Source organism: Protomyctophum bolini (genome assembly GCF_963924005.1).
Source record: "Protomyctophum bolini genome assembly, chromosome: 17".
NCBI classification, from domain to species: domain Eukaryota; kingdom Metazoa; phylum Chordata; class Actinopteri; order Myctophiformes; family Myctophidae; genus Protomyctophum; species Protomyctophum bolini.
Genome location: NC_137878.1, coordinates 6,201,838 through 6,210,950, shown reverse-complemented (window position 1 = coordinate 6,210,950; position 9,113 = coordinate 6,201,838).

Here is a 9,113-nt window from a genome sequence, read left to right as displayed (position 1 = left end):
TCTCATAGTTTTAGTCACCATAGCTTAGTTTTCATGTAGTTTCCATTTAGTTTTCGTCAGTGGAAAAAGGTAGTCGACGAACAATTTTTGTCTTAGTTTTAGTCGACGAAATCAACACTGCCCCCCTCAGTCAGGACTGCAGACTTTATAGTCTCTCCCTTTTCCACCGCAGTCCGAAAACTTCAGACTGCACCTCACACACTAGCAGCACTTCTTTATTATAGATTATGCAGATTATACTTGTTCATATTATGTTGTTGTTATTTGAGCTGTTTACTTGACCACAAGGGCTTATAAAGAATTAATGTTATTTGGACAGAAGACTTTTCTTAACAGACAAGACAGGTTTGATGTTTACACCTGGTATACTGGTTGTATAATTTAATTTTCTTCTTGTTGTCTTTGCACATGCACTCTATATATTTTAGAGCATTTACCCTGTTTTTGTATATTTTACAGGGTTCGCGCCATTTACTCTGATCTTGCACTTTCTAAGTCACTCTGGACTAAAGCAATGTGTCTAAATTGTAAATTGCAACTTTAATAATGCCCCCAGTTCAATTTCCGATTTAGACCTGCATTACATTTCCCCCTCTCTGCCCTGTATCCACACTTTTCCTGGGCTGTACGTGTGTGCTCCAGTTCCTGTCGATTTGATCCAATGAAAGCCAATGAAACTGGTCAGATGACCAATGATATCCAATGAAATCAACAGGAACTGTAGCACACACAGCCCAGGAAAAGTGTGGATACATTTCATCTATCACTAAATAAAGCTAAAACTGCTCTTATTCAAAACTAACTATACAAAATCACATCATCAATCTAACTATAGTACTCTGCAAACACTGCTGTGAACATGAATTGGCCAAAGGTAATACCGGTATAAGGCCTATAATCAAAATCATTGCTAATTATAACTAATCTATATTAAGGTGGCCATTCAACCCCCCAAGCGTAACCATCTGCTGGGTGCAGCTGTGTTGCTTAGGCCAGTGGTTCCCAAAGTGTTGTCCGGGGACCCCCAGGGGTCCTTGACGGAGTTCCAGGGGGTCCCCCCAGCTAAATGATAGTTTGGAACCAAATGGACCCTTATGGGTCGGTCTGTATAACTCTGAGAGTGTACAAATGGAACCATTTGTACACTCTCAGAGTTGAATTAACATTGATTTTACAATATGAATTGGGGGTCCCAGAGATAGAAATGCCATTAAATGGGGGGTCCTTAGACTAATGCATGTCAAACTGGGGGGGGGGGGTCCTTGAAATGAAACAGGTTGAGAATCACTGCTATAGAGCCGTAAAAAAAAAAGATCTTCTCTTATGGGGGGTCCCTGCCTGGCATAATCTTTTCAAATGGGGGGTCCGCGGGCTAATTTGTGTCAATTTTGGGGGTCCTTGACGTGGAAAAAGTTCGGTAACCACTGCACTACAGTAGGCTACAATAAGGTCAGTCTACAGTATAGCACAATAGATGTACATGCATGAAGTGAATGGCAGATCGAGTGGCAAAGTGAGTGACGAAGTGAATTTAACGTTGTTTATTAAAGTCATTTAATGCAATCAAATAGGGCTTTTCTGTTTGGATGTATGGGGCTGTCAATGCCAGAAAGTATCGTTTTTTGCCACTCAGTATATAGGTGTTTCCACATAACGTCCGGGTTTGATGATATTTTATATTAAGGTCAGATGTAATAATACAGCTTATTATTGCCATGCCATGTTTTTATACCCCGCTGTATAGTTTTGAACCTGCATTGGGAAAACAATCTATACAAAATCACCCAATGGTTTAATTCACGCTCCTTTGTGTTTAAGCATTGTGTTATACTTTAGCTATTGGAAAATAGCAGATCTATACATGAAGCTCGTAGCGCGGCGAGCTTGTGGATCTGCTATTTTTGAAAAATCTTGAAATTTTTTGAATATATATTCTTTCAGAGGGAACGTTTTAAACTCAAATCTTTGCTTCTGAGGGGTTCCTGGAATAACATATTTTCAGATGGGGGTCGGAGGCCAATTGCATAATATTTTTTGCGGTCGTTGACATGGAATATTGAGCACCACTGATATAGAAACGTAGGTATTTCAGAAAACTTCTTCAAATGTTAATGTCAGGCCTAAATGGGTTATAAGACAAATTACAGGGTGAATGAGCGCGATACAGTATAGGACAGCATATTATCATTCTTCCACAACCACCAATGTTAATTATAACACTATACTGTACACATCTGGATGATGTTATGGGGATATCCCTGCATAGCACATGGATTCCAAAAGTGAAGATGATATCTGATGGAGGGTTTTCTACACTATAGTGTCCAATAATCCTCAGCATGGCCCAAAAGTTAAGTCATCTCACACAGCCTAGAGAGAATGTGTTTTTGATTACACTATTAGATCTCAAAGTTGAAAGGAACAGAAACACATGTAAATTTGTTTTGGATTAGTCTACGTTACGGTGACTTTTTTGTGTCTTGATTTGTTTGTGATTATAGTTTGAGCTTGAGGCATGTTTCCAATTCATGAGGACACACTGACACCTAGTGGTGGAATCAGATACCGCATGAAAATATGGCTCTGACATGTGTATAGACGCACGCACGCACACACACACACACACACACACACACACACGCACGCACGCACGCACACACACACACACACACACACACACACACACACACACACACACACACACACACACACACTCGCGTGTGTACTCAAGGTACACAGACAGACCACGGAGACTCTTAAGTCAACTCACCTCAGATGCCCTCTCTACAGTATAATGGTTCCCAAAGTTGTTCAGTCAAAGACCCTCAAATTGACACTTTAGCCCCGCAGACCCCCATTTGAAGAGATATGCCAGGGACCCCCCCAATAAAAGTGGAAATGAAGAGTTTACATATAGTGCACATATAGTACATGCATACAACTTCCCTATTTATTGATGGTGTATTGGTCTATATTATTAAGGTTATTGTAGCAGTCAATTTATATTGGGGGTCGGGAGGGGGGCGGGGCGGGGGTCCAGAGACACTGCCAAAGCATTTCCGGGGGTCCCCGGACAAAAACGTTGAGAACCCTGCTAATACTGTACAGTATTCAAAAATGTAAATATTTGATGCTGGTATATAGATATTTGAAGTTTTTCAGAAAACTTAGGTCAGGTTTTCAAGGCATTTTTAGAATCGGGCCACAGTCCAACATGGACAGTAAAGTACAGTACAGTACAGTACAGTACAGTAGAGTAGGTAACTTTTTTTTTACAAACGTTACTGTGGATCAATTGCCTGATTCTCTCTATATACTGACATTGTATATTGCAATTTCCTTATGTCAAGCGTTGTAGATGAAATAATCTTCCAAAGATGAAGGAATGACGAAGTGAAGTGTTGAGACTGTATTGAGAAGATGCATACAGAGAGTGAGGAACAGGCCTCCTTGCCTGTTCCAGCAGCCCTTTCCGGGCGCAAGCCTCCCCAACCCTACTCCTAAACAGTTCTTATATTCTAGTCTTAACAAAGATGCTATACTGATTTTACTGAATGTCCATACAAGGCGACACACAAATAAGTAGTATACCTTTGCTGACAGCGTGGAGGAGTCAAGTCAGCTGTTAGATTGACAGCGGTAGTTGAATTAGACTGAGCACATTGGTCAGCAATTGGATACTGAATGGAAGGCAGAGAAATACAGAATCATGCATACATGTTTGGCAATCTATTTGGCATTCTAGAATATCCATTACACAAGGAACACCAGGTTAAATTGCCCGGGAACACCACCATTATTGTGTTATTAAAATGTTGCAATAATACTATTACAACAATTATACACATTCTAAATCCTGCCAGTTTTCTGAAAAACCCTGTGTTTCTATGTCAGTCATTCTCAAACATTTTCATGTCAAGGACCCCCAAAATGCAATTGGCCGCAGACCCCCATCTGAAAATATGTTGTTCCAGGGACGAATCCCCTCTCACAGAAGCAATAAAGATTTGAGTTAAAACGATCACTCTGAAAGAATATATATTCAAAGATTTGAGTTAAAACGATCACTCTGAAAAGAATATATATTCAAAGATTTGCACCACATTTTCACGATTTTTCAAAAATAGCAGATCTACAAGCTCATATATAGTGCAGCACTCGGTGGCGTGCTGTGAGCTTGTAGATCTGCTATTTTGCAAAAGCTAAAGTATAACATAATGCTTAAAACACCAAAAAGGGGTTTCCACCCAGAATGGGTTAACTCATTTTGCTGGTTACTTTGCTGGTTATATATATACACGCACACACACACACACACACACACACACACACACACACACACACACACACACACACACACACACACACACACACACACACACATACCGGTATATAGTTTTTGTCATATATTTAACCAATGAAAAGTCTAAACTTTTAGTCGACTAAAATAGTTTTGGGGGCCTTGATGCTGTCGTAATGACTGATTTTACACTTGTTGAAAATAGCAGATCTACAAGCTATTTCCAGCGTGCAACCACGTGTAAAATGACTTACACTGGATCTCTTGTCCACTATAGTCCCTCCTTATAACATTTTAGTCTAGTTTTTATTTGTTGACGAATTTGTCAGTCTTATAGTTTTAGTCATCGTAGCTCATTCGTTTTCATTTAGTTTCCATTTAGTTTTCGTCAGTGAAAAAAGGTATAGTTGACGAACTAGTTTTTGTCGACGAAAACAACACTGCCCGACACAGTAATGCTAGATTAGCCAAGATGGAAACAAACCACACAAGCCTGTGATATGATGATGTGTTGTCAGTGTTGAGGTGATCTCTGTCTATATGGACAGGCTTTGGACTGTAGTGCTAAACCCATATTTACGCCAGTCACTGAGTGGAATAGAGTGTGTGCTGCGCTGTGCACGGTGGAAAAAGTATTCAAATGTTTTACTTAAGTAAAAGTATACATACTGCATACTGTAGACGTACTCTGCTACGAGTAAAAGTCCTGTATTTTAAATGTACTCAAGTAAAAGTACAAAAGTAGCGGCATCAACATGTGCTTGAAGATGGAGTGCAATTATTTTTTTTCCACCCTTAAAACATGATCATCAGGTCTTATTGTCATATAAGTAGGAAGACGTTTTTCAAAAAAGTGTACAGTATTTGTTAAAATGTAGTTTTGATGTGGGCACGCCCACCAGTTCATTAAGTATGCCTGGTTTGCCTGGTGGGTGGTGATGGGTGGTGATCCACCTGAACTGAAGCTGTAGTTGTATGATAAAGGGGGAGGGGTTAGGGGAGGGGCTGATAGTGTGATGTCACTATATTACTGGTTATTTCATGGGCCCGCCTGACCGTCAAGGGTTCAGCCTCCAGGAAGAAACTCTAAATACAAAGTTAATACATCATTGCACATAAAAACGACTCCAGGGTGTCTAATGAAGTACGGTCACCTCATAGACATATGAAAAACTGGAAAATGGCACTCCTTCTTTAAAGTACTAAAAGTAAAAGTACTCATAATATCATTGCAGAATGTGCCATTTCAAAATGTGTTCAAAATATTTTGAAAATAGCCGATCTACAAGCTCACAATGCATCGCGACGCATTGTGAGCTTGTAGATCGGCTATTTTCAAATGGTCAAAATGTATAGGGCCGGGAGTGGTTAATGTTAATGTTAATGTTGATGTTTTCTAATCAAAATAAAGTAAAAGTAAAAGTACAATATTTGGATCCAAAATGCAGTGGAGTAGTGAATTAAGTACTGGAAATTGGAAATACTCAAGTAAAGTACAAAATTCCTCAAGTACTTAAGTAAATGTACTTAGTTACTTTCCACCACTGGTGCTGCCTGCGGTACGATCCGGGGTCGCGGCGTCTGTCAAGATAAATACATCGAGGGCAAGCGGAGAAGAAAAAAGAACAAAAAGGGGAAAAAAAACGAAAACGCTGACTTCCACGACCGCCACGACAGAAATAGTCTCCTCTTTGAAATGGAAAACAATTCTAAAGGTTTATACGTTTGCCAGACCTATACAGTACGTCGTCGAATCGCTGTCACCGCGATATCTGTGAAATGGATTTTCTCGCAGCCAGTTTGTACGCGGGCCAGCATGCATGCACTCTGCCATGGTACTGATTGCTATACAGTCTCCAGACTCCTGTGTCATGGTTTTGCGTGCCCGACAGTTTAGAAGTATATATGCTCCACAGAAGTACATCACGGTACAATATCAATATTTCTATGTATTCATGAGGTCACGTCATCGTATCTATAGCCATCAAATACATCTGTGTGCGTGTGTGCGTGCGTGCGTTTGAGTGCTAAGATCCCAGACTGTGCAGGGACTGGACCGCAGCCTATAGCGGTCCAGGCACCTCAGGCCGGCAATCCAGCCTGACGGCGTGTCGCGGATTCGAGCCCCGAGCCCGTCGGGCCCTGCAACAACACCCAACAACACCCCCAACACCACCCCCCCCCCCCCCCCTGTCTCTCGCCCCCTTCCTGTACAATCTGTAACTATATCAATAAAGGCAAAAAGACGCTCACAAATATCTAAAAAAATAGATCTGTGTGTGTGTGTGTGTGTGTGTGTGTTTGTGTTTGTGTGTGTGTGTGTGTGTGTGTGTGTGTGTGTGTGTGTGTGTGTGTGTGTGTGTGTGCGTGTGTGTGTGTGTGTGTGTGAGAGTGCATCCTGTAATGTATAGTCTTCACAACCGTCAAATGAACCATAAAAGGCCGATTCTATACAAATGCCTTCTTCTAAAAACGGTGGAAGGAATATACTTGTATTTGGCCGCGGATCTCTCACCTGAAGGTTTTGTGCCAGAGATCCCTATAAAAGAGAAGATTTTAGTTTAAACCCCCCCCCCCCCCCTCCTTCCCCTCTCCCCGGTAACAGGTACGGTCGCCCCAAAACCATCTCGCCCCTCGATCTTTCCGCCAACATCACGCCGACCGCTCGGCCTGACGGTTCTTGTATTCTTTATTCGAAATAAGTTTAGGGAGAGGCATATAGTTTTACTGGGGTTTAAGGTTATAGGTATAACTGCTGCCCTGGCAAAACTCAAGCCCATAATACGGAAAGACAAAAACATCAGTCTGACATCAACGAACGGTGAGACTACTGCGTTCACTCGTCATGGCAATCCTTCTCTATGCTTGTGAAACTTGGACTCTTTACAGCTGAGCTACACAAGAGAATACAGAGTATGGAAATGAGATGCTATACAGAAGACCCGTGGGTATCTCCTATACACCCAACATGTCACAATCGAGGAAGTATACGGCAAAAGATCAGCCAAGCCATCGGCCCACATGATGACCTTCGGACCACTGTCATAAAGCGTAAACTGATGGTGGTACTACGGACACATCACCATGATCCTCAGGCCTTGCAAAGACCATCCTGCAAGGCACCGTATATACGAGGAGGCAGGAGAAGAGGGAGACAAAAGAAAAGATGGGAAGACAACATCTTGAAACTCAGCGAGGCAACGAAGAGCTGCCGAGGACAGAGAGGGATGGAGAGAGCTGGTCAACAGGTCGTCTGTGGTGATCCAAAGACCCTCCAGGGTTACGGGATAGGTGAAGGTGAAGAAGTTTTACTGTGGTTAAGTTTAGGAATAAGGTTAGGTTTAGGCATATAGTTTTACTGAGGTTAAGATTAGGTATAGGGTTAGGTTTAGGCATATAGTTTTACTGACGTTAAGTTTAGGTATAGGGTTAGGTTTAGGCATATAGTTTTACTGAGGTTAAGTTTAGGTATAGGGTTAGGTTTAGGCATATAGTTTTACTGAGGTTAAGTTTAGGTATAGGGTTCAGGTTTAGGCATAGTTTTACTGTGGTTAAGTTTAGGTATAGGGTTAGGTTTAGGCATATAGTTTTACTGGGGTTAAGTTTAGGTATAGGGTTAGGTTTAGGCATATAGTTTTACTGAGGTTAAGTTTAGGAATAAGGTTAGGTTTAGGCATATAGTTTTACTGAGGTTAAGTTTAGGTATAGGGTTAGGTTTAGGCATATAGTTTTACTGAGGTTAAGTTTAGGTATAGGGTTAGGTTTAGGCATATAGTTTTACTGAGGTTAAGTTTAGGTATAGGGTTCAGGTTTAGGCATAGTTTTACTGTGGTTAAGTTTAGGTATAAGGTTAGGTTTAGGCATATAGTTTTACTGACGTTAAGTTTAGGTATAGGGTTAGGTTTAGGCATATAGTTTTACTGAGGTTAAGTTTAGGTATAGGGTTAGGTTTAGGCATATAGTTTTACTGAGGTTAAGTTTAGGTATAGGGTTAGGTTTAGGCATATAGTTTTACTGAGGTTAAGTTTAGGTATAGGGTTCAGGTTTAGGCATATAGTTTTACTGGGGTTAAGTTTAGGTATAGGGTTAGGTTTAGGCATATAGTTTTACTGAGGTTAAGTTTAGGAATAAGGTTAGGTTTAGGCATATAGTTTTACTGACGTTAAGTTTAGGTATAGGGTTAGGTTTAGGCATATAGTTTTACTGAGGTTAAGTTTAGGTATAGGGTTCAGGTTTAGGCATAGTTTTACTGTGGTTAAGTTTAGGTATAGGGTTAGGTTTAGGCATATAGTTTTACTGAGGTTAAGTTTAGGAATAAGGTTAGGTTTAGGCATATAGTTTTACTGAGGTTAAGTTTAGGAATAGGGTTAGGTTTAGGCAAATAGTTTTACTGTGGTTAAGTTTAGGTATAGGGTTCAGGTTTAGGCATATAGTTTTACTGAGGTTAAGTTTAGGAATAGGGTTAGGTTTAGGCATAGTTTTACTGGGGTTAAGGTTAGGAATAGGGTTAGGTTTAGGCATATAGTTTTACTGACGCTAAGTTTAGGTATAGGGTTAGGTTTAGGCATATAGTTTTACTGAGGTTATAACGTTATAAGAATAAGGTTAGGTTTAACCAGTGGCGTGCACAGACATTTAGAGGGGCAAGTGAAAAAATGGGGCACCTTGTGCAGCGCGTGGAACCGGCCGGTTGCCTAATAGTGTGAGATTTATAGATTTTGGGCCTAAATTATATATTAGAAGCTTTTTATCAAGAATTGATCAATGTCACCATGGTCCACATATATACTGTACACGAAACAGTGGCGTGCAC